Genomic DNA, 25,039 nt, shown 5'->3' on the forward strand with positions numbered 1-25,039 from the left:
CTTGTTCATATCCTCTGTATGGGGATGGGATAATTTGTTTTTTTGTTGCTAAATTTGCTAAGCTCTTTGTATATTTTGGTTATTAGTCTCTTGTCTGGTGTGTGGCATGTGAAGATCTTCTCCCATTCTGTGAGGGGTCTCTTTGTTTGTGTGGTAGTTTTGTTGGTTGTGTAGAAGCTTTTCAATTTGATGTAGTCCCATCGGTTTTTTTCTTTAGTTTTCCTTGAAATTGGGTTTGTTCCATCAAAGATGCCCTTGAGATTTAGGTGAAAAAGTGTTCCACCAATGTTTTCCTCTAAGTATTTGATAGTTTCCGGTCTAACAACCAGGTCCTTGATTCAGTTGGAATTGATTTTTGTTTCTGGTGAGATAAGGCGGTTCAATTTCATTCTTCTGCATTTTACAACTCAGTTTTCCCAGCACCATTTATTGAAGAGAGCCTCCTTCCAGTTAATACTTTGGGCCCCCTTATCAAAGATTAGATGTCCATAGGTGTGGGGATTTAATTCTGGGCTTTCAATTCTGTTTCACTGGTCTGTGTGCCTCTTTTTGTTCCAGTACCAGGCTGTTTTGATGACGATGGCTTTATAGTATAGTTTGAGATCTGGGAGTGTGATGCCTCCATTTCTGTTTCTTTTCCTCAAGATTGTTTTGGCTAGGGCATCAAAGTAAAAACCCTGTGGTGAGGGGTAGACATGCAGCTTCCTGGGACAGTGGGGGGTGGGAGTGGGTGGGAGGGACGGGTCACAGTCTTTTGGTTGTGGGAATGGTGTTTATGTACACTCCTAGTAAAATGTAGTCATATAAATCACTAGTTAATTAATATGAGAGGGGGAAAATTAATTGTATGTCTCGAAGTTTTTCAAAACACAAACTGAATCTTTTCAATATATAGGCTGTATAATTGATATGCAGACTCTCTCAAAAGCCTAGACCAAGTAGATCAGAAGCAACCAATAGCACAGCTATATACAAGATACTGGGTACTGTACAGCAAACCATAACAAAAGGACTTTTCAAAGTTAACCCAATTACCAATTAATGTGATGATAACATTAACTATCGATTGTCTTTATGAACCCTAAGACAGCAGGAACTTCACATCTCCACTATAGAGCCTCTACTTCCCCCAATCCTGGAATCCTTGGATAGGGCCCACTTTCCCGTATGCTCTCCCAATCCATGTCAAATAATATTCCATCTGCTGATCACAACATAACCAATGCAACGATTGCCACCTCAACATGCTTCACTTCAGACTGTGTCCAGAGACTTCAAGTGTGGAATGACAACCCTTCAGCTTCACTACTCGGGTGAGACCTTTCCTTTCATAGTATACTCTAATTCCATTTCAGGTGGTTCACTTTCTAACAAAGTCCCAAAACCTAGATATACACCAGTTTCTGTGAGAGAGAGCATATGTTCACACGTAGCCGTAAACTACTGCAAAATATATACCTGAAAGCAGAAGTACACTAGAGTTTGCAGTGAGTACCCCCCTAACACTTCCTCTCCACTATTCCAAGCTTTGGGTCCATGATTGCTCAACAATTTGTTTGGCTTCGCATGTTAACTCTCTTTTCAGTCATTAGGTTCCAGATGTCATCAGGATGCCGGCCAGGCTTCCCTAGACTGAAGACCCCACCAATGTGTCCTGGAGCTCTGCTTCCCCAGAGACCCACCCTACTAGGGAAAGAGAGAGGCAGACTGGGAGTATGGACCGACCAGTCAACGCCCATGTTCAGCAGGGAAGCAATTACAGAAGCCAGACCTTCTACCTTCTGCAACCCACAATGACCCTGGGTCCATGCTCCCAGAGGGATAGAGAATGGGAAAGCTATCAGGGGAGGGGTTGGGATATGGAGATTGGGTGGTGGGAATTGTGTGGAATTGTACCCCTCCTACCCTATGATTTTGTTAATTAATCCTTTCTTAAATAAAAACAAAATTAAAAAAATTAATAAAGATTGTTTTGGCAATTCTAGGTGTTTTCTGGCTCTAGATAAATTATTGCAGTAAGGATTGCCTTTTTATGTGCTCTTATTAAGACTATAAGAAGTTTTGAACTCCCTAAATAAATAATCTTGCCATCCAAACACACTATTGAGATCTTAATATTGAGAACAATGAAAGAGATGGGGGAAGTGCTTTAGTTCACAGGGTATGACAAAATTGTTTCACGCCCTAAAAATAGACTGGATAAAGGCAGGGCAGAAGAATCCTTGGTTGAGTGCACAGACTACCATGAATAAGGAGTTGGGTCCCTACCTGCAGGGGAGAAACTTCACTAGTGCAGCAGGTGTCTCTCCCTCTCTGTTTCCATCATCCCTTTCAATTTATCTATCTCTATAAAAGTAAAGGCAATAAAAAGGAAAATAGACTATATGGATGAAATTGTGGTTGTAGCTATAATAATGATAGAATGAAATTCACCCACTGTAAGTGTCCTAGAGAAAAAGCAGAGACACCAGAACCAATCCCCATCCTGGGAGGGGTTAGAAGACCTCGGTCTGAGATTGGGTTCAGAGTTGCCGCCAATCCACAGAGGGGCCGTCACTCTGCCTACAGCTTTCTGTTTTCTTGTCTGTAAACAAGATACTTTAACCAAGTGGTCTCTTACATTTCGGGCTCACACTAGTTTTGAAACTCGATCATTGAGAAAGCAAGAGCTCTCAGTGCAGCGTGAGGTCTCGACCACAAGAGGGCGCTGCCGCCTAGGTAGAGGTGAAGTTCCCACTCCTTTCTACAAAGTGTCCACGCTGGCGAAAAGTGGTTCTAAACAAATCACTACAGACTTGGCATCATGAGAAACCCTGAAGCCAGAGAGTGGCCTGATAAGTATCTAGCCAACATAGAGCCAGGCCGAAACCCTCTCTCCCATGGAAGATCCAGACAATATTCTGGCCCACTGACATTTTTTCCAAATCAGTTTCCCAAAGGGCTGCCAAAGCATCTGACTGCTTGTTTGGTTTTAAATTTAAAAACAAACAAGCAGCCTTTTAATTTAATAACTGCCAGGTTAGATCGTGGACTGCTAAGAAAGGGACTTTGCAATAGAGCTCAAGGTCCCAGACAAGAGAGAGAGGAAGAGAAAGAGAAAGAGAGAGGAGAGAGAGAGATAGCAGTCCACACCCCAGAAGCCAGGCATGACTCTGGGAACATGTCCTAAGGCAGCAGTTCCCAGCCCGCCCACAGTGTCTGAGGGGAGGCTTGGGCCCTGCATTCCCCTCACACCCAGCACGACTCACATGGAGGCCTCTCTCCATGCCTCCTCCCTGACTCCTGGGGACTGGTCTCTGGCTCTGTGTGTACCCAGCCCTGCTTTGCTTTCTTCTTCAGCAGCTGCTCACAGACAGGCAAAGGAAGCCCCGTGCAGTACGCTGTGGAAGTCAGGGTTCAAACCCATGTTCTATGGCTGCAGTAAGCATGCTTGGAATTCACAATGATAGCAAAGGACCCCAGTCGGGGGTGAGGTGGGGGTGGAAGAATCATCACAGACAGAGTTACATACAAAAGGCACACAGCTGCTTTGTTTCTGCTAGAATAGGGAGTACTGCCATTCCAGCCTGGTCCCCCAGCTCTCAGGTTTACTCAGTGCGGTATAGGGTACAGACTGAGCTCCCTGAGAGCCAGGCTCAGCTAGTTAGTTAAGACAGAGGAGAGAAGTATGTGCACCAGGGCTTTGAGAGTGAAGCAACAGGCTATGGAGAAAGGGTGGCAGGGGGTGGGGGGAGAGGAGAGGAGTAAGTGGGTGACCAGGGAGCTGAGAAGGCTGGAACCTGCTCAGATGTCTCAGTGGGTAGACGGTATCCTGATGGCTGTGTGGGCCACTTTGGGGGGCTGTTATGTCTACATGGAAGTAACTAACAATGCACTGTGACAATTTATAAGCTTCGGGTCTGCAGGGTTAAAAATAAGCATGTGTCCATGCTCCATCAAGTTCACCCTAAAACCACAGATTTTTCTTGAGAAACTGCAGAGTCACCTGCAGTTATAAGAAATCAAGAGGTTCCTTGTAGTCTTGGTTTAGTTTCCTCAAAGGGTATCATTTTGTCAAACTATAGAGGATCACCACTGGGATGCTGGCATTGATACAATTCACGAATCTTAGTCTAGTTTCCCCCAGCTTACTTGTGTGTGTGTTAAGTCTACACTATTGTTTATTTTTGTCCTATTTTCCCCATTTTATTGGGGGGGGAGGCTTTACAGTATAGTTGTTGACACATAGGTAAACTTCTCATCTCCCCATAATAGATATCTGAAAAGCACTCTCTTTCCACCTAGGTCCTTTTCCATCATCCTATATCAGGAATCCAGAGTCTCTCCATCCCATCCCTTTCTCCCCTTCCCAGGGGTCTTTTGTTTTTGTGCAGTACACCACACCCAGTCCAAGTTTCACCTTATAGTTTCCCTTATTGCCCTTGTTTCTAAAGTTCCACTTGTGAGAACATTGAGTATTCATCCTTCTCCTTCTGGCTTATTTAATTCAGCATGATACTTCCTTTTTTCTTGAATATTTTATTATCTTTATTTATGTATTGGATAGAGACTATCAGAAGTTGAGAGGGAAAGGAGGAAGTCACCACTCACAAAGCTTTCCCCCTGCAGGTGGGGACCGGGGGCTCGAACCTGGTGTGCACTGTAACATGGTGTGCTACCATCCTGCCCCAGCACGATACTTTCTAACCAAGATATTACCATGAAGATGACTTCATCATTAGAATAGCTGTATAGTATTCCATGTGTGTATACATATTATATACACCACAACTTTCTTAGCCACTCATCTGGCATTGGGCATCTGGGTTGCTTCCAAGTTTGAGCTATTACAAACTGTGTTGCTACACATAAGTGTCTTTGCTTCCTTTAAGTCCGTACTTTTCTCATTTGTGGCTCCAGGACCACTGTATAGACCCCCCACCACCTCTCTAGCCAGTGGATTGGTTTTGGTGTAGGGTGGAGCTAGGATCAGAGAAGATAAATTTCTGCCTCAGGGAGCTCACAAGGTTGGGGTAGAGTGTTACTTAGGACCTGGGAATGTGCCCAGAGGCTAGTGAACTGACAGGTGAATGGGGTGGGGGCGAAATTCCAGCTTTTGGCAGAGGCTGGGAATCCCCAGCTGAGTGTCTATCCAAGAGGAAGGGACAGTTAAGAGTTCTGCTGGTTGAGGCATCACACAGACCTCTTTGACAGCTGTCGCCTGCTGCTCATTCACCCAGCCCTGGAAATCTGCACAGGACCCCCAACCCCCATGACCACTGGGCATGTCCTGCTCTGTCCTCTGAACAGAGGATTTGTTAATCCCTGTCCTGTCCTGTGGAGAAGGACGTTGCAGGTCATTGAACCGAAATCCTCACATTTACAAAGGGAAAAAGCTCATCTTCCCTGGACTGGCTTCTTAAGGGCGCAGCAAAGATCTCCTGGAGGAAAAGGTTTGCCTGTTTTAAGACTTACCTTCTGTGAGGATGGGGGAAAAAAATGCAAAACCCAGGTAAGGGGAAGAAAGTTGTGGAACTCTTGGAACTCTTTCGTGCTTCCGTTTTTACTGACCATCTAGTGCGCTCCAGGCCGCGCTGGGCTCTGGGGACCCAGCCGGGCCAGGTTAGACCCGGCCAGCACTTGGGGAGGGTGAGGAGGACGTGGAAGGGTTAAACTCTAGGAGCCTTGTGGGGGTGAGGGGCTGAGGAATCTTCCTGTGGAAAAGCACCGGCCTTGCTCCCCAGACTCCGGAAACCCGGGGAGGGGGGTCCGAGCAGGGCCTCCCCCGCAGAGCCCCCTCTCGGGGCGTGGCTGCTGTGAAATTAGAACAAAAGTGCTGGAGGCCGGGCTGAAGCCAGGGCCGCCTCCTGGGGGGTGGGGAGGTGCCAGCCGGCGACTCCCCTTAAAAGTACGAGGCCGGCGGGCAGGCAGCGGTTCCAGCTGTGCTTCCCAAGCACGGAGCTCCAGCCTCTGCCTCTGCGGGGAAGGGGCTCAGCCCGCCGGAAAGCCCGTCCCCAGGCCGCCAGCTTGGACCCCAGCCGGCAAGTAAGAGCGCCCTCAACGTCCTCTCCTCCTCCAGTCGTCCTGAGATCTTTCACCCCTGCTCCCCGAGGCACAGCCTCCTAGTTGCCCCGGGGATTCCCGGTCCTCCACTAGGGGATAGGACGCACGGGCCACCCGACCTCCCCTTCCAACTCGGGGGAACCCATCCAGCCGCACTTGGGCCGATCCAGGCGAAGACTTCCCTCGGGCGCGCCCCGGGGAGCAGGGTTCTGGGGTGTCGTCGGCGACCTCGCTGCCCTGGAGGTGGCGCGGGACCAGGTCACTGGGACCTAGGACAAGGACTGTAGTTCTGGCTTCTGAAACTTTGGGACTGGAGCGCTTGGGGATGGGCCTAGTTGAAGGTGGGAGTCCCTGAGGGTGCCCCAGAGTGTTTAGTTCCCACTGCCGGGAGTTGGGGGCGGGGGCGGGGTTCTGCCCAGCCTGCAGGGAGAGAGGCTAGCTGAGCTCTGGAGCGCCGGGGACAGGGCAGGGAGAGGCGCGACGCACGTGCCTTCTCTCCCAGGTCCCGCGGGTTCGTCTGGGAGCGGGGACCTTCTCTTGTCACTGAGAAGTGCCAGGACAAGCGGTCTGACCCGGCCACCTGGAGGCAGGAGTTCAGAGCCCTGCGATCCTCGGAGCCCCCTCGCTTTACCAAGGGCCTCAGGCAATACCCCTCCCCCACCCCCAGCCCTTCCACCCAGCACCCCAACACGGTAAATCTGGAAACCCTTGGGTATCTCGGCTGGCGGGAAGCTTCACTGTGAATCAGCCCCGAAATAGAAATGTTTGAAAGCATTCAGCAAGATTCTTTTCCTCGCCATCCACTCCGCTTCTACAGAGACCACCAAAAATTCGCAGGGTGGGGTGAAGGGGCGTGGTGGAGGCTGCTGAAGATGGCAGGGGGCGGGTAGCAAAACTTGAGCGGTGCTGAGAGGATTCTCCTGCACAGAAATCAGAAACAGGCCCCAGGAATTAATTTCGTCCCGGAAAATCTTGAAGGTGGGGAGCTTTGTATCAGCTCAACCATTGCTTTTTTACGGAAAAGGAGAAGTGCTGGAAATGGTTTCAGTGTGGAGTTCAGTTCAAGGGTTAGGGCAGTGTCAGAATTCGTACCCAAGTCATTAATTGCAGGTTTCTCTGCTGCACTAGCGTTACCTTTTCCTGGAACCCCCAAATCCCATTTCTCACCTTTGGTGGAATCTTTTAGTCATTACTGTTGTGAATCTGTGCGCGTGGTCTGTTTTTCTTCCTGTTGCTTTGTATTCAAAACTGACTTGATCTCAGTAAGGTCACTTAGTGGTTGACTGACAAGCAAAGTATGAAACCTAAAGCTAAAACAGAAATTTGACCTTAGAAGCAATCTGGGCTTTTGATGTGTGGCAGACAGCAGATTCTGTATAGACCTGCTTCATCTGTAGTGGTCCCTCCTCTTGATTTCTTTTCCTGATTTCATTGCCAAAGTACTAGTGGTCAGGAAATAGTGGTTAGAATGAGATGCTTTGCAAGAACACAGCCACATACTTTTTATTGTAGTGTTTTGTCACACTTGTTTTATTTTACTGTTAGTCGCGGTGCCTATATTTTGTAAAGTTTTTATCTTCATTTATTGGATAGAGACAGTCTGAAATTGAAATGGAAGGAAGAGACAGAGGAAGAGAGAGAGAGACACCTGCAACACTGCATCGCCACTCACAAAGTTTTCCCTTTGCAGGTGGGAACTGAGGGCTTGAACTTGGGTTTTTGTGCATTGTAACAAGTGCATTCAACCAGGTGCACCACCATCCAGCCCCTTACTGTACCTATTTTAGAAGTTTAAACTATTATAGGGATGTTCATGTAGAAGAAAGCATAGCCTATTATCAGATGCATCACTTTCTGTGCCTTCAGGTATCCACAGGGACCTTGGCTGAGGGATGGAGTGGGGCAACTGTGTCTCTTTTCCATCTGGACTTTTTGCCTGGCCTCTTCCAGTCTTTTCTCAAGTTCTTGTCCACTGACCTCTGGATGACCAGTGTGGAAGGGCCTTGTGAAGGAAGCAAGATTTTCTTCCTTTTTTTGTTTAATATTTTTTAAAATTTATTCCCTTTTGTAGCCCTTGTTGTTCTTATTGCCATTGTTGGATAGGACAGAGAGAAATGGAGAGAGGAGGGGAACATAGAGAGGGGGAGAGAAAGATAGACACCTGCAGACCTGCTTCACTGCTTGTGAAGTGACTCCCCTGCAGGTGGGGAGCCTGGGCTCGAACCGGGATCCTTACAGCAATCCTTGTGCTTCACCCACTGTGCTACCACCCAGCTCCTGGAAGCAAGATTTTCTATGGTCTGCGATGATCATCAGTGAAGGTTTCTAGCATCCTGGAAGATTCTACATTATTTAAAAAGTATTCATTACACTGAAACAATTCAGATATGCATATACAGACTTCTTACCCCAGCTTTAGTGGGCATCAGCAGTTTACCAAGCATAACTTTATATCCCTTTCTGTCTTTGCTTTTTATAAAATTATTTATTTAATTAGTTATTAGGTAGATATAGAGAAAAATTGAGAGAGAAGGAAGGAGATAGGGAGAGAAAGAGACCCCAGTAGTACTGCTTTCTGTCTGCAGGTGGAGATGGGGGGGGTTTGAACTTGAGTCCCTGTACTTGGTAATGTTCAACTGGGTATGCCCCCCTCCTGGTCCCACTCTTCGCTTAAAAAAAAACCTTTTTATTATTTTATTTATGTTTTTTCTTTTTTATTGATTTAATAATGATCAACAAGAACATAGGATAAAAGGGGTGTAATTCCACACAGTTCCCACCACCAGAGTTACATATCCCATCCTCTCCATTGGTAGGTTTCCTGTTCTTAATACCTCTGGGAGCATGGACCCAGGATCATTATGGGGTGTAGAAGGTAGAAGGTCTGGCTTCTATAATTGCTTCTCTACTGGACATGGGCTAGTTATGATTTTTAATGAGAGAAAGATTCAGAGAAAGACACAGAGAGAAATACCATAGCAATGCTCAATTTTGGCTTAGGGTGGTGCTGGAGATTGAAGGTGGGACCTCAGAACCTCAGACATTATGTTGTCTATCCCAGCCCTTCTGCTCTTTTTTTTTTTTTCCCCATTGCTGTCTTTTAAAGCAAATCTCAGAGAACATGTTATTTCATGCCTGTGCTTTTCAACATGCTTTCTTTGAAATAAACATGAAAACTAACAATAGTTATTTGGCATCATCTAATATCTGATATCTGATTTATATTAAACTTTCCCCCCAGTTTCCTCCCATATGTTTTTACAACTGAACTGAGTCCTGTTGGTTTTTATGATATATGCTTAACCCTCTTTGCAGTCCACTATCATTTGATTTAAAAATATATTTATTTTTATTTATTTATTTTTAAATATTTAGTTATTTATTCCCTTTTGTTGCCCTTGTTGTTTTATTGTTGTAGTTATTATTGTTGTTATTGATGTCGGCGTTCTTGGATAGGACAGAGAGAAATGGAGAGAGGAGGGGAAGAGAAAGATAGACACCTGCAGACCTGCTTAACCGCCTGTGAAGTGACCCTCCTGCAAGTTTGGAGCTGGGGGCTCAAACCTGGATCCTTATAGCGGTCCTTGCACTTTGCGCCACGTGAGCTTAACTTGCTGCGCTACCTCCCGACTCCCAGTATATTTATTTTTAATGACAGAGATAGATACACACAGAGAGCTACCAGAGCACTGTTCAGCTCTGGCTTAGGGTAGTCCTGGGGACTGAACCTGTCTCAGGCATGAAAATTTTTGCATAACCATTATACTGTCTCCTCAGCCCTGTCATTTGAATTTTACAGTGTTGCACCAGATAGTGAGGTGGGTCTTCCTGCTTTGGTTGCACAGCTGAGTAAACTGGAAACAGAAGCTGTCTGGTGGCACAGTGGAGACTGGCAGTGATAGAGTCTGACCCAGCCTCTGAATTCCTGGGCAGTGGTTGGTTCTGTCCCTTGGTTCTGGTTAGTGATTGTCAGCTGTCCCTTACAGAGCTGGCTCTGGCTTCACCCTTGGCTTATCACTTCCCAGACACCTGCTACCAGACAGTCCTGTGTAAATAGTAAGTGGCCAGTTGACACTGCAGACTCAGGAAGCCTGAAGTTGTCCCTTAGCTTAGCATTACATTGCTTCCTTTAGGTGAGATAGATCTGTCTTGAACTAGTGTGCATCACTCTTCCACATTCTTTGGCTCTTAGGTCTCCAGGTAGGATGAGTGAAATGAATGTCACTCCTGGATGAGACCAAGACCTCAAAATGGAATCCCACTGAGAACAATTGCCTCTCATTGAGCATCACCCAGATGTTGTGGCAGCTGGCTTGATTCATTTATTGATTTTCTTGTCACTAGGGTTATCACTGAGACCCAGTACCTGCACAAAAAATCTCCAAGATGGTTATATTTTCCTCTTTTAAAATTTTCTTTTTATTTGATAGGACAGAGAGAAATTGAGAGGTTGGGGAGAGAGAGAGAGAGAGAGAGAGAGAGGAACCTGAAGCACTTGTTTCACTACTTGTGAAGCTTCCTCCTCTGCAGGTAGGAATTGGGGGTTTGAAAACAGGTCCTTGTGCATGGTAAAGTGTGTGCTTTGGGCCACTGCCCTGACCAGCAGCTGGCATTTTGAGCTGAGGTTCATGTATTCTGCTATAGAGACCAGTCTACACTCTTAGGTCCTTTGTCTGGGGACAGTTTTGTTTATCCTGCTTGTGTTTGGTGAGGGTACAGAACATTGTATCACATTGTCATTGCCTCTATTTCTTTGCTGTGAAATGAGATACTAAGGAAACAATTTTCACATCTTATTAATGAGACACAGAAGTCTGCCTTCCTTGGCCAGCTGTGTGGGGGAAAAAGGAAGATCTGTTTCTCCAGTCATGGGGTATCTGCTGCTGAGTACCTGGCACTTAAATAGATGAGCTATGAACAAACCTCCTACGAAACAGCCATTTGGGGATAGAGAAAAATGCTCCCAAATGTGGCAGTTCAGAAGAGGCAAGACATTAGCCTCAAGCCACACTGTCTTCTTGATATCCTGCACACCAGTCCATTGACTGGCTGTTTATGTGGGGACCAGAATTTCTAGATGATTCTTTATCAACAGGTATACTTATTTCCTTAACCATATAGTTTTGGGAGCATTGAGAGGTACATGCACCCAGGTTCTTGGACTGCATCTTGTGATGACTTTTGCTCATTTCTTTCTCTTCGGGACCAGTCTGGTTGGCACTGCCACAAAGATGATCCCTGAACTTTCAGATACATCTGCTGGAGTTTCTCTTGGCCAGAACCAGAGCCAGCAGGACTAGAAACTGTGGGCCACCCACCTTCTGTGTGTCCAGTTGTGTCTGGGAAGAATGTATTTGAACCTAGTGTTCTGACTTCCTACCCATGGTGTCCCACAGATTTGAAAAAAAAAAATCTTGTCCTTCCCTGGCAGAAACAACATACCTGGGCAAAACATTTGAAAAACTATTCCTTGCCAGGTTTGTTGCTATGGGCTGTAGACTTGCACGATTCCATCACTCCTGGTGGACCTTTATAATTGAATTATTTCATATATATGGTGGTGGGAGGGGAGAAGAAAGAGAGAGACAGACACCAAAAGGAAGAGAAGATGAGGCGTTATATTAGTTCTCAACCACTCATGAAGCCTCATTGTCTCAGGCAGATGTTCTCCTGTGGTGGCTGTGGGCTCTAGCCTGGGTCCTCATACATGCTCAGGCATGTGCTTTACTGGGTGAGCTGTCTCCCAGCCCCAACTGGGTAAGCTGTGAGTGGCAAACAATAAGCACAGAGACGTGATCCGGGAGGTGGCACAGTGGATAAGGTATTGGACTCTCAAGCTTGAAGTCCAGGGTTCAATCCTTGGCAGCACATGTGCTATAGTGATATTTGGTATATCATTCTTCACGAATGACTGACTGAATAAATAAATAAGTAAATAAATAAATAAAACAATAGGCACAGAGCAGGAAGGAATTTGGGAGATCACAAGGCCAAGGTGTCAGTAAGTTCTTCTTGCCTTTTGATGGCTGTACTTGGTCATACAATCCTAGAATATTATGTGACTCTTCACTGTGTGGACCTCTCTGTCAAACAGGCAGACACAGCTGCCCCTCTGTGTCCTACCACAACTGATCTTTCTCATGTGTCTCGATATGTCACCAACTTAAAGCTGAGCACCTTTTGAGAAAATAATGTTGCTGGCCTAGAACACATACACAGTAATGAAAAGATAACCTATCCCAATGATTTGTGAACAGCTCAATTTGCTCAGTTTGTTTACACTGCCCTTGGACATGAACTCCCCTGCTCCCTGCCTCCTGGTTACCATGCAATGGGGTAAACACAACACAACTTTCCAGGGAGCCTGCAGCACTCAGTGATCTGGAAAGTTTTCTTTTCTAAACATCCTTTAAAAACAAATACAAATGTAAACTTGAATAAAATACATCTTTTTAGAGCAAACTTTTTTGCCCCTTAAAGTAGCATGCATACGTAAAATGTCACAGATCCTAATTGAGCTTGTCGTCAATGGAGCTAAAGGTATTTAAGATAAATCTCAGTATTAAAATATTTATTTACTTATTGGATAGAGACAGAAATTGATTGGAAAGGAAGAAAAGAGGTAGAGAGAAAGAGAAATACCTGTAGCATTGTTTCACTGCTTGTGAAGCTTCCCCCCTGTTTGTAGGAACCAGTGGCTTGAACCTGGGTCCTTGTGCATGGTGACATGTTCAGTCTACCAGGTGCACTGCCACCCAGTACCTAAACCTCAGCATTTGAACCACTTTCAAGTCTACAGTTAAGTAAAGACATTCACAATGTTGTGCAGCTATCCCTATTTCCATCCACCTCCAGAACTTCTTCATCCTTCCAAACAGGACCTCTGTGTACCCAGTTAAACTCTAGCTCTGCAGATCCTGGCCACTGCAGTCGTATATGCTGCCTGTCAACGGACTACTCTGAATGCTTAAATTTGTCCGTATGTGACTATCTTACCTCACTTAACATGCTGTCTTCAAGGTTTATCAATGCCACAGTATGTGTCAGAATTTCTGTCTTCTGGCTGAAGAATTTTTTCCTTGCACAGTTCTACACCAGTTAATGGAACCATTCATCCATCAGTGGACACTTGGATTTCTTTTACCATTGGCTATTTTTAAATAGTATAATAATGAATATGTATGTCTACATTACTTTTCTGGATGAACACTACAAAAGAGTCTGTTTTAAGCACTTCATAGGCCTGGTAGTGACACACTGAATAGAGCACACACAGTACCATGCACTTATTACCATACCATACTAAGGTTCAAGTCCCCGGACCCCACTAGCAGGGGGGAAGCTTCACAAGCAGTGGATCAGTGTGTCAAGTACGTCTCTCCTTATCTCTGTCTCTCACCCTCTATCAAAATAGAAAGAAAAAAAAAGGCCACTGGGAGTGGTAGAGTTGTCCATGTACCAAGGCCCACTGATAACTCTGGTTGCAAAGAGCAAAAACCAAACAAAAACAACTACTTCTAAGAACAATAGGCTGTCGCCCAGAGATGCAGGGGTTTTCAAGGCAAAAAGCATTGATTTCAAGTACATATCATATACTTGACTATGTATTTGGGGTTTGCGTTTGTAGCAGTATTAGAACTTCATAATTAATATTGATCTTCTAGACTCTCCCTGGACCAAAGGAATCTGCATTCACCTGGAGGACTCCTACATTTTTTCCCCCCTAAAGCCCAAGTTGAAAGCCTTAAGTGAACAAATCTGTGTCTTGCCTTCCTGTCTTCCTTCCTCCTTCCCTTCCCACCTGGTCCCCTTTCTCCTTAACTGAAAATGGTTTACTGTGTGCCAGATCCTCTTCCAGTAACTGTAACTTAGACCAAGATGAACAAGATTCTGTGTTTGACATGTGTATTTAAAAATAATTCATCAGGTAAGAATAATATTCCGATGCCTGGCAGCCAGCCCCATGGTGGCCACCTGGTGCCAATAGCAGGCTTGGAGCCTCTCCACAGCCACAGAATTTTACAGCTTGGGCTAGTTGCAGTGAAGGGAACAGGCGCACCATCAGATTACCTGGAGTTACTCTAGCATGTCCCAGACTGAATTATAAGAAGATATCTTTAAAGTACTTTTAAGCTGCCTTGAATTCAGGGATTCTGCCAACTCCTCTCCATTGTAGTGACTAAAGAGGAGAAACTAAAAGCTAGACAGGAAGACCTAGTGGACTCTATGATCCTTTCTGGTGGCAATTTTGATTTTCACTTGATATTATCTTGGTGCCTTTTTGTCCTCAGAGCTCTGAAAACTATGCCCACCTTTCCACTTTGCCATTAAGCTCTGATGTCACTTCTGTTGCCACCCCAGCATGTGGCATTGCACCATGACACTACGCCAGAGTCATCTGTTTCCTGGAGAGCTGCCAGTATCCTAACTAGCCTCCTTTCTTTTGGTCTTCATCCCTGAGAATGCAATGGCCATAGTGATTATTCTAATGTATTTATTTATTTATTTTGCAATCAGGGACTTGTCTGCACAGCTCACTGCACCGAAGACATTTTTTTCCCCTCCTTTCCTCTACACAGAGGGTAAGAAACAGAGATCAGGAGGGAGAGTGGCACAGAGCGACCACAGCACTTCTCCACCACTCATAAAGCTTCCCTCCCAAAGGCACTCCATTTCACGGCCTGAGGCCTGAATCTAGGTTCTCATGCATGGTAACATGTGTGCTCTACTGGTTGAGCCACTTGTCGGCTGGTCCACAATGAGAGCAGGGGTTGGTAAACTTTTTCTCTAAGATCTGCACAACAGATAATTTTTCCCAAGTGCCTATTGTATGTCTTCTTCACAGGAAATGTTTATTCAAGTGCTGTGCCTACTTGAAACTTGGATTGTCTTTTTATTGAATGTTAGGACTTCATATAATCTGGATAAATTGCCCTTATTACCTACATGAGTTACAAATTATATCCTCTCATTCTTTGGGATGTCTTTTCACTTTATTAAAACTGTCATTCCCTGTGCCCTCCCCTTCAGTTCACACCACATAGGAGTTAATTGCTGGACCATGATTCTATGTGATGACACACTATTTTGATTACTCTTACTTAGTAGTGCCATTCAAAGCTGAAAAGTGAGTCCTCCTACTTAATTTTCCTTCCTTAGGAATTGCCTTAACTATTTTAACTCTTATAAGTCTGTGAACTTCAGAATAACTTGCCAATTTCTACCAAAAAAAACAGTCAGTTTGGATTCCGGCAAAAATTTTTAATTTATATCCTCATTGCAACAATGTTAAGTCCTCCAATCCATGAACATAAGTTCCCTGTTTATTTAGATATTTAATTTATTTCAATAATGTTTTGTAGTTTTTAGTATAAAATGCAAGTCTTCTGTTAAATATATTTCTTTTTTAAAGTTTATTTCTTTATTGGGGAATTAATGTTTTACATTCAACAGTAAATATAATAGTTTGTACATGCATAACATTCCCCAGTTTCCCATTTAACAATACAACCCCCACTATGTCATTTATCATCCTTCATGGACCTGTATTCTCCCCACCCACCCACCCACCCCAGAGTCTTTTACTTTGGTGCGATATGCCAATTCCATTTCAGGTTCTACTTGTGTTTTCGTTTCTGATCTTGTTTTTCAACTTCTGCCTGAGAGTGAGATCATCCTGTATTCATCCTTCATGAATATATTTCTAATCATTTTTTGATGCTTCCATAAATGAAGTTTTTTTTTATTCCATTTTGAATTGTTCTCTGGGAGTGTGTTGAAGATTATTTTAAATTTATATAGTATCTTGTAACCTCTCTGAGCTGTTTTTTTCAGTTCTGTCTTTTAGAAAATTACTTATAATGTTGAGTCTGTGCATATGAGTATGTATGTTTTCAGGCAGTGGGTATGTGGTGTCCAAGGAACAGGAAAGGTGGAAACAGATGTCATATGCTCAGGCCAGTGTGGCCAGAATTCAGGGTTGTGGTTGAAAGCTAATGTGTGAAGCACTGAGGAGTGTGGAGGTGTCCTGCCAGTGGGAGCCCTACTGGGCTTAGGGGTGCAGAAGACTATGAGCTTCATTCTGAGGAGACCCAGGAAGATTTGTGACCAGCACCAGTAATACTGATGAGCTTCATAGGCAGCCGAGAATATCTGCCTTCCTCTGTGAGAGCTAGAACTCTGTGTTTGCCACTGCTCTGTGGATGTCATTATCTCAAGGAACAGTCTCTGGGGACACACAAATACCAGCTGGCACTATGCAGCTAGGCCTGGCCGGCCTTGGTGATGTGGCAGTTGGTGCTGGCTGCTGTGATTTACTGGGCTTCTGAGGGTGAGTGGATGTGACGGACAGTGGAACCCCAGACTAGCAGCTCTTAATGAACTTGAAAACAGCCTATCTTCATCACTGTTTTGTGTAGCTAAGTATTTCCAGACAGGGTTGTGGCTGTGGTCTATGCAACAGCTGCTCCTTCCTTTGCCAAACCCTCTGGATCAAGCTCCCCTCTGAGGTGTTTAGCCGGCAGAATCAGTGGTTGGTGCAGGTTGCTTATCTTTGTCTGGAAGCAGGTTGCTTAACCTGGTCTGGAAGCTCCTGAAGACACAGAAAGCATAAAAAGCCAAGTGGCAGCCCTGTGTGAACAGCCTTCTTTGCAGCATGAGGGAGGTGAGACAGGAAGGGAATGGGGAAGACTTCACTTGAGAAATAATCACAGATGTGGGGAGAGGGGGGGGTAAAGTGCTGTTCCCTGGCCATTTTTGAAGGGCTGTCTCTTAAAAAAAACCAGTTTGTATACTCCCTACACCCCCCAATCCAGTACCCTTACCTGTCCAAGTTTTTTCAAACCTCTGTGCCTGTGCCCAGTCCAATGCTTGGCACTCTTTCTTCCAGGAATTTGTCTGCAAGGGCCTCTTCTCTAACTCCACTCATTCCTTGGGAAGCAAAGCACTTTTAAAAAAAATATTGTTATTATTATTTTATCAGAACATTGCTCAGCTCTGGTTCATGGTAGTTCAGGGGACTGAACCTGAGACTTTGGAGCCTCAGGCATAAGAGTCTCTCGGCATAGCCATTATGTTATCTATCCCCACCTCAAAAAAAAAAAAAAAAAAGCTTTTTTGCAGTGAATTAAACTGCTCACCAAGTTTGCTTTCTCTTTCTGCACCTCACATTTGTTTTCCCAGTTACCTTTCTTGGATTTTAATATCTCACTCAAAGTGATACAGGAATTCAGACCAGTTTGCCCACTGTTTGATCAGTCTGGGAAACTGTCTCTGAGTGTGTGTTTGTGGGTTGGGGAGGGACAGAATATGATTAAATCCTGAATCCCAAGTGGTGATTTAAGAGTGGTTGATGGAGGCCAGTAAAATAGATAGTGTTTGACCCAAGTTCAAGTCCAGTCTGGTCCCTACCACACTGAAAGAAGCTTTGGCGTTGTGGCCTCTGCCTTTCTTCTTCCCCCCCCCATATCTCTATCTAAAAGATAAATAAATAAACAAAATAAAGAGTTGTTGGTGGCCTGACTCTTAGAATTGTTCTAGGTTGTTGCATGTTTTGTAATTATAATAGCTAGCACTCCATCCCAGTCAGCTTATTCTTGATTATGATGGGCATTCACTACTTTTATGTAACTCCTCTAAGATCCTTCCTCATTTGCAGAAATCAAATTTAAACCTGGGCTCACTCCCAGCTGCTTCAGATCCTATGTTCTTTCACTCTGTATACAGTAGCTTATAGTCAAGCTGTGACACTTTTTTTTCTTTTCATTTTTTCCTTTTTTTTTCTTTCTTTCTCTTTTTTTTTTTCTACCAGGGTTATCACTGGGGGTGCCAGCACTGTGAATCTACCACTTCCAGTAGCCATTTTTTCCTTCCTATTTTATTTGATAGGACAGAGAGAAACGGAAGAGAGGGGGGATAGCTAGGGAGAAAAAAGAATAGACACCTATAAACCTGCTTCACCGCTTATGAAGCATCCCTTATACAGGTGGGGAGCAGAGTATTGAACCCTGGTCCTTGAGCACAGTAATGCCAGCACTCAACTCAGTATGCCACTACCCAGTTCCCAACATTATTTTTTAATTTATTTATAAAATAAAAATATCAGTAAGACCATAGAATAAGAAGGGTACAATTGCAAACAATTTTTACTACTAGAGTTCTATATCCCATTCCCTCCCTTGATAGCTTTCCTATTCTTTGTCCCTCTGGGAACATGGACCCAGGATCATAATGGCCTGCAGAAGGTGGAAGGTATGGCTTCTGTAAATGCTTCTCCACTGAACTGCGTTGGCAGGTTGATTCACATTCCCAACCTGTTTCTATCTTTCCCTAGTGGGGCAGGGCTCTGGAGAGGTGGGTTTCCAGGACACATTGGTGAGGTCATCTGCTCAGGGAATTCAGGTTGGCATCATGGTAGCATCTGCAGCTTGGTGGCAAAGCAGTTGGCTAACTTGACCTTGACTGGTATCTTAGTGTCATTTTGCATGCTCTGCCTCTAAGGCCACCCCACTGTCATATATATAATCCCACAGTTGCTGCACCAGCTCTAAGCAGCCTTTGCCCCTGTTATGTGTTACGTGCACTGTGTTTTGGGACTGTACTTTCTGATCGAATCTTAGAGCCACCAGGGGACACATTTTCAAGTGTGAAATTAAACCTCCAGTCTTCCCAGGAAATGGTCTGGTCAAAATGAGAATCCACCCACAGCTGGAGGTGGGACTTGGGGCACCCCAATTGGTCACAACAAATTATACTTGACAAAGGCCTCTTTCTGGAAGCTGGGGGGAAAATGGTTTTGTGTGTCTACCTTCTTGCCATCTTGCTGTGCCCTGGACATTCCCAGCCTGCGGCCAGAAACAGGCAGGATGGAGGTGGAATCTTTGGCCAGTGGCCTCGCAAGCCCAGCCTTGACTGAGCCTGGTGTCAAAGTCTGCATTTTTGTCTGGGGCAGTTCAGAAGGGCCCCTCGTCCACCCTGTGTTCCCCCTCTGTGCTTCCCTCATCCTCAGAGCACGCTCCATTCACCCCAGGCAGCCAGCCTGTCTGCCACAAAGGAATGTATTCCATGTGGGGCCAGAGCAGCACTGGAACCACAGCTGAGGTGAGGGGTGAGGGGGCTCCAGGCCATGAATGAGCACCATTCATGGCTACTGCTGGAATCCGGGGCAGGGAAGGTCTCACACAGGGGCCAACCGCTCCACCCCACCCTCTGACTCTAGGCTCTGAATGCTGACATCTGGTAGAGCTGTGAAGCGGAATGTTCTGTCCTGGTGAAAGAATTCAGCTGAGCCCCAAGCTCCAAGATGCTCACTTCGGCCACTGCTCCTGACCCAGAGGGTTGAAGCTACCTTCCAGCTGGGGCAGGAGGGACTATCCCTGGGGACAGTGGAAGGAACACATCTCTGCCCACCACACAGGGTCACACCCAACAGGAGTCCATGGGGCCCACTTAAGGGGTCTGTGCCCCTGATAGTTATCTTGAGGGTGCAGTTATGAGAATCAGTCTGTGGATAAACTGTGCTTTTTGTTAAATGTCCATATGGAGTGTGTGACTTTTGACTTATTTCCCTCTTACAGCTTACAGTAGCTGAACTATTGCCCTAGTTTTTTTTTTTTTTTTGTTTGTTTTAATCAGAGCACTGAGAAGCTCTGACTTATGGTGGTGCAGGGGATTGAACTTGGGAACTCAGAGCCTCAGGCTTGAGAGTCACTTTGCATAAACATGCTAGCTACACCCACCCAAGAAGTTACTTTTAAGTACTTGCTGTTTCCATTTTGAAGATGAAATACCAAAACAGATAAATATGTGTGTCTGAAACCCCAGGGCTAATAAGTGGCAGGCATAGGATTTGAACTAGCATGACTACGTCATCAGGCAGGTAAACTCTGCTATTGGCAAAAGCCTGCTCTTTGAGGAGGAAGAGTGTACAGGGGGTGATAGAGGGCCTGGGGGAAGCTGAGCTGATTCTAGTAGCTGGATGTTAGAGGTGCTAGGGACTCCAAGTCCCTGCAATATGAATTTCTTTCATCTCTTGTCCTAGACACATCCTTAAGGAAAAGTGCTTTTTATCCACAAAGCTTATAATAGTAAGGACTGTTGAACTTTGTAGCCTTTGAATGGGGTGAGTTGAGTTTGTCCTCAGCTGCTTAGCCAAGAGCCCAGTGAATAAACACTCAAGAGAGATAATGAACCACTTTGTGATAAGCCACTGTCACAAGCTAACTTTCCTTGGGCTCCTATTCATGCCCATTCAATACTATATATAGTTTTGGGGTTTTTATTTTTTTTTCTTTTGTTTTTTGCCACCGTGGTTATTGCTGGGCTCAGTGACTGCAAAGCTCCACTATTCTCAATGGCTTCTCTTTCTTTTAGCTAGAAAATAAAAAGACAAACAGAAGAGAGGAGAAACAGCATTTCTCCACTGTTTATGAAGCTCCCCCCCATAGATGCTCCCATGTGGTGACCTCAGGCTCAAACCCTGGTCCTTACATGTGGTAATGTTATGGAGTCCAACTCGGAGTGTTACAGCCTGCTTGGAAGACAGGGAGATACTTTATTATTCCACTAGCATCTAGCAGACTCCTTACACACTAGACCACCTGCCTGATTTGGAAAGCCCCTTCAAGCTGGGAGCGCCGTGCATTTGATTGGTTACAAGGTGGTACATTTGATTAGTTACAGGATACTGGTGTGACCTCACAGCCATAGACTCCTTGGTCTCTGCATGACCTTGGAGGTGTTCAGAGTGAAAGCTGAGACTGGACCATCTTGTTGTCTGAGTGCACTCCCATTATGTACTCCTATTAGGTATATGTCTCCACCAGGCTCTTTGGAACCTTGCTTGAGATAAAAATCTCTTCTCGGGGGAAAGTGTCTTCCATCCATTCAAGTGGTGCTAGATGCTCAGAAGGGTAGAAGTAAAGTTAGCCATGTTTGTCTGATTAGACATTAGAGGAGTTAGAGATGGAGTGCACTTCTGTTTGTTTGCTGTCTGACTTATTCAAGTTACAATTCATGCTTTTCTTTTTAATCATTTGGACTTATAGCGCCTGCTTTTTAAAAATTCCTTTATTGGGAAACTAATGTTTTTCATTTGATAGTAACTAAATACAATAGTTTGTACATGCATAACATTTCCCAGTTTTCCATATGACAATACAACCCCCACTAGGTCCTCTGACATCCTTTTTGGACCTGTATTCTCCCCCCACCCACCCCAGAGTCTTTTATGTTGGTGCAATGCATCAAATCCAGTTCAGACTCTACTTGTGTTTTCTCTTCTGATCATGTTTTTCAACTTCTGCCTGAGAGTATATCATACAATATTCATCTTTCTGTTTCTGACTGATTTCACTTAACATGATTTCTTCAAGCTCCATCCAAGACCGGCTGAGAACAGTGAAGTCACCATTTTTAATAGCTGAGTAGTATTCCATTGTGTATATATACCACAACTTGCTCAGCCACTCATCTGTTGTTGGATACCTGGGTTGCTTCTAGGTTTTGGCTATTACAAATTGTGATGCTAAGAATATAGGTATACACAGATCTTTTTGGATGGGTGTGTTTGGTTCCTTAGGATACACCCTCAGGAGAGGAATTGCAAGATCATAGGGTAGGTCCATTTCTAGCCTTCTGAGAGTTCTCCAGACTACTCTCCACACGGGTTGGACCAACTCACATTCCCACCAGCAGTACAGGAGGATTCCTTTGTCCCCACAACCTCTCCAGCATTTGTTGCTGCTGCTACCTTTTCTGATGTATGACATCCTCATAGGAGTGAAGTGGTATCTCATTGTTGTCTTTTTAATTAATCAATTAATTTCCTTTTGTTGTCCTTGTTGATTTATTGTTGTAGTTATTATTGTTGTTGTTGGATAGGACAGAGAGAAATGGAGGGGGGGAAGACAGAGAGGGGGAGAGAAAGATAAACACCTGCAGACCTGCTTCACTGCCTGTGAAGTGACTCCCCTGTAGGTGGGGAGCTGGGAGCTCGAACCAGGATCCTTATGCAGGTCTTTGTGCTTTGAGCCACATGCGCTTAACCCCCTGGGCTGCCTGACTCCATCATTGTTGTCTTTATTTGCCTTTCTCTGACAATTAAAGACTTGGAGCATTTTTTTCATGTGTTTCTCGACCTTTTGGATCTCTTCTGTGGTGAATAGTCTGTCCATGTCCTTTCCTCATTTTTGGATGGGGTCATTTGTTTTCTTGTTGTTGAGTTGGGCGAGCTCTTTATATATTTTGGTTATTAGCCTCTTGTCTGATGTATGGCATGAAAAGATCTTCTCCCATTCTGTGAGGGGTCCTTCGGTTTGGGTAGTGGTTTCTTTTGCTGTGCAGAAGGTTTTTAATTTGATGTAGTCCCATAGGTTTATACTTGTCTTAGTCTTCTTTGTAATTGGATTCGTTTCATTGAAGATGTATTTAAAATTTATGCGGAAAAGAGTTCTGCTAATATTTCCTCTAAGTATATGATAATTTCTGGTCTAACATCCAAGTCCTTGATTCACTTGGAATCAATTTTGGTGAAATACAGTGATTCAGTTTCATTCTTCTGTATGTTTCAATCCATTGTTTTCAACACCATTTGTTGAAGAGAGTCCCCTCCCTCCATTTAATAGTCTGGGCCCCTTTGTCAAAGATTAGATGTCCATATGTATGTTTACTTCTGGGATCCCAATTCTACTCCACTCGTCAGTATGTCTGTTCATGTTCCAGTACCAAGCAGTTTTGATTACAATGGCCTTGTAATACAATTTGAGATCTAGGAGTATGATGTCTCCAGTTCTGTTCTTTCTTCACAAGATTGTTTTGGCAATTCTAGGTCTTTTCTGGTTCCAGATAAACATTTGTAGTATTTGTTCTATTCTCCCCAAAAGAAGTGGTTGGGATCTTGATGGGGATAGCATTAAATTGTATATGGCTCTGGGTAGTATATTCATTTTGATGATGTTAATTCCTCCAACCCATGAACATGGAATATCTTTCCACTTCTTTTGTCTTTTTATATTTCCTTGAGAAGTGACTAATAATTTTCTTTCCTTTTAAAAATTTTTTTATTTATAAAGAGGAAACATTGACTAAACCATAGGATAAGAGGGGTACAACTCCACACAATTCCCATCACCAAAACTCTGTATCTCATCTCCTCCCCTTATAGCTTTCCTATTCTTTAACCCTTTGGGAGTATGGACCCAAAATCATTGTGGGATGCAGAAGGCGGAAGGTCTGACTTCTGTAATTGCTTCCCCACTGCACATGGGCGTTGACAGGTCGATCCATATTCCCAGCATGTCTCTCTCTTTCCTTAGTGGGGAAGGGCTCTGGGGAAGCAGAAATCCAGGACACATTGGTGGGTTGTCTGTCCAGGGATGTCTGGTAGGCATCATGCCAGCATCTGGAACCTGGTGGTTTAAAAAAGAGTTTCAAATCCACACAGCACATCCTCAAGGATAGACCACATCTATCTTTAGGCCACAAAGACAGTATCAACAAATTCAAGAGCATTGAAATCATCTTCTCAGACCACAGTGGAGTAAAGCTAACATTTAACAACAAACAGAAAATTACTAAAAGTCACAGAATTTGGAAACTCAACAACATACTGCTTAAGAACCACTAGGTCAGAGAGACACTCAAGCAAGAAATTTAAATGTTCCTGGAAACAAATGAAAATGAAGACACAAGCTATCAAAATATTTGGGACATAGCTAAAGCAGTACTGAGAGGGAAACTCATAGCCATACAATCACACATTAGAGAACAAGAAAAAGCTCTAATAAACTACATTACTGCACACCTTGAGAACTTAGAGGAAGAAGAACAAAGGAACCCTAAAGTAACCAGAAAGACGGAAATCACTAAAATTAGAGCAAAAATAAACATTGAAAATAAGAGAACCATACAAAAGATCAATGAAGCCAAATGTTGGTTATTTGAAAGATTAAACAAGATTGACAAGCCCCTATCCAGACTCACAAAAAAAAGTGGGGGAGAAGTCTCAAAAAAATAGAATTGTAAATGATAGAGGAGATATCACAACTGATACCACAGAAATCCAGAAAATCATGTGGAACTTCTACGAAGAACTATATACCACTAAGCTAGAGAATCTGGAAGAAATGGAAGAATTACTAAAAACATATGCCCTTCCAAAACTGAACCAAGAAGAACTACAAAACCTAATGTACCAGTCACAGACAAATAAATCGAAACAATTATTAAGAATCTCAACAACAGAAATCCTGGACGAGATGGCTTCACAAACGAATTCTACCAGACTTTCAGGAAACAGTTAATACCTATACTTCTAAAGCTTTTCTACAAGATCAAAGAAACAGGAACACTCCCTTCCACCTTCTATGAAGCCAACATTACCCTGATACCAAAAGCAGATAGGGACAGAACAAAAAAAGGAAAACTACAGACCAATATCTCTGATGAACATAATTTTCAGTATACAAGTCTTTCACTTCTTTGTTTAGGTTTATTCCTAGATATTTTATTGGTTTTGTTGCTATAGTAAAAGGAATTGATTTCTGGATTTCAATTTCTTCTAACTTAGTGTTTGCATAGAGGAATTCCACTGACTTTTGAATGTTAATTTTGTAGCCTGACACCTTACTGTATTGCCTGATGATTTCCAAAAGCTTCTTGCTGGATTCCTTAGGTTTTTCTATGTATACTGTCATGTTGTCTGCAAATAGGGAGAGTGACTTCTTCTCTTCCAATCTGTATCCTTTGAATTCCTTGTTCCTGCCTGATTGCTATGGCAAGAACTTCCAACACTATGTTGAATAGTAATGGTGATAGTGGGCAGCCCTGTCTAGTACCTGATCTGAGTGGAAATGCTTCCAGTTTTTCACCATTGAGTATGATGTTGGCAGTAGGTTTGCTATATATAGACTCCACTATCTTCAGGAATTTTCCATCTATTCCCATTTTTTGTAGTGTTTTGATCATAAAGGGATGTTGTATTTTGTCAAAGGATTTCTCT

At 44.0% G+C, this 25,039-nt stretch overlaps 1 protein-coding gene across 3 annotated transcripts in view; it reads left to right on the forward strand.

The window, feature by feature from the left end:
• Nucleotides 1-5,826: 5,826 nt before the first annotated feature.
• The window catches only part of LOXL2 (lysyl oxidase like 2), a 125,560-nt gene continuing 106,347 nt past the window's right edge, over nt 5,827-25,039 (forward strand). For all 3 annotated transcript variants that reach the window (XM_060178869.1, XM_060178870.1, XM_007538794.3), the window contains exon 1: nt 5,827-6,024. The gene's annotated coding sequence lies outside the window, so the exon portion shown is untranslated. The remainder of the gene's footprint in view (nt 6,025-25,039) is intronic.

The sequence above is a fragment of the Erinaceus europaeus genome, chromosome 19 (genome assembly GCF_950295315.1).
Source record: "Erinaceus europaeus chromosome 19, mEriEur2.1, whole genome shotgun sequence".
Taxonomy (NCBI): Eukaryota; Metazoa; Chordata; class Mammalia; order Eulipotyphla; family Erinaceidae; genus Erinaceus; species Erinaceus europaeus.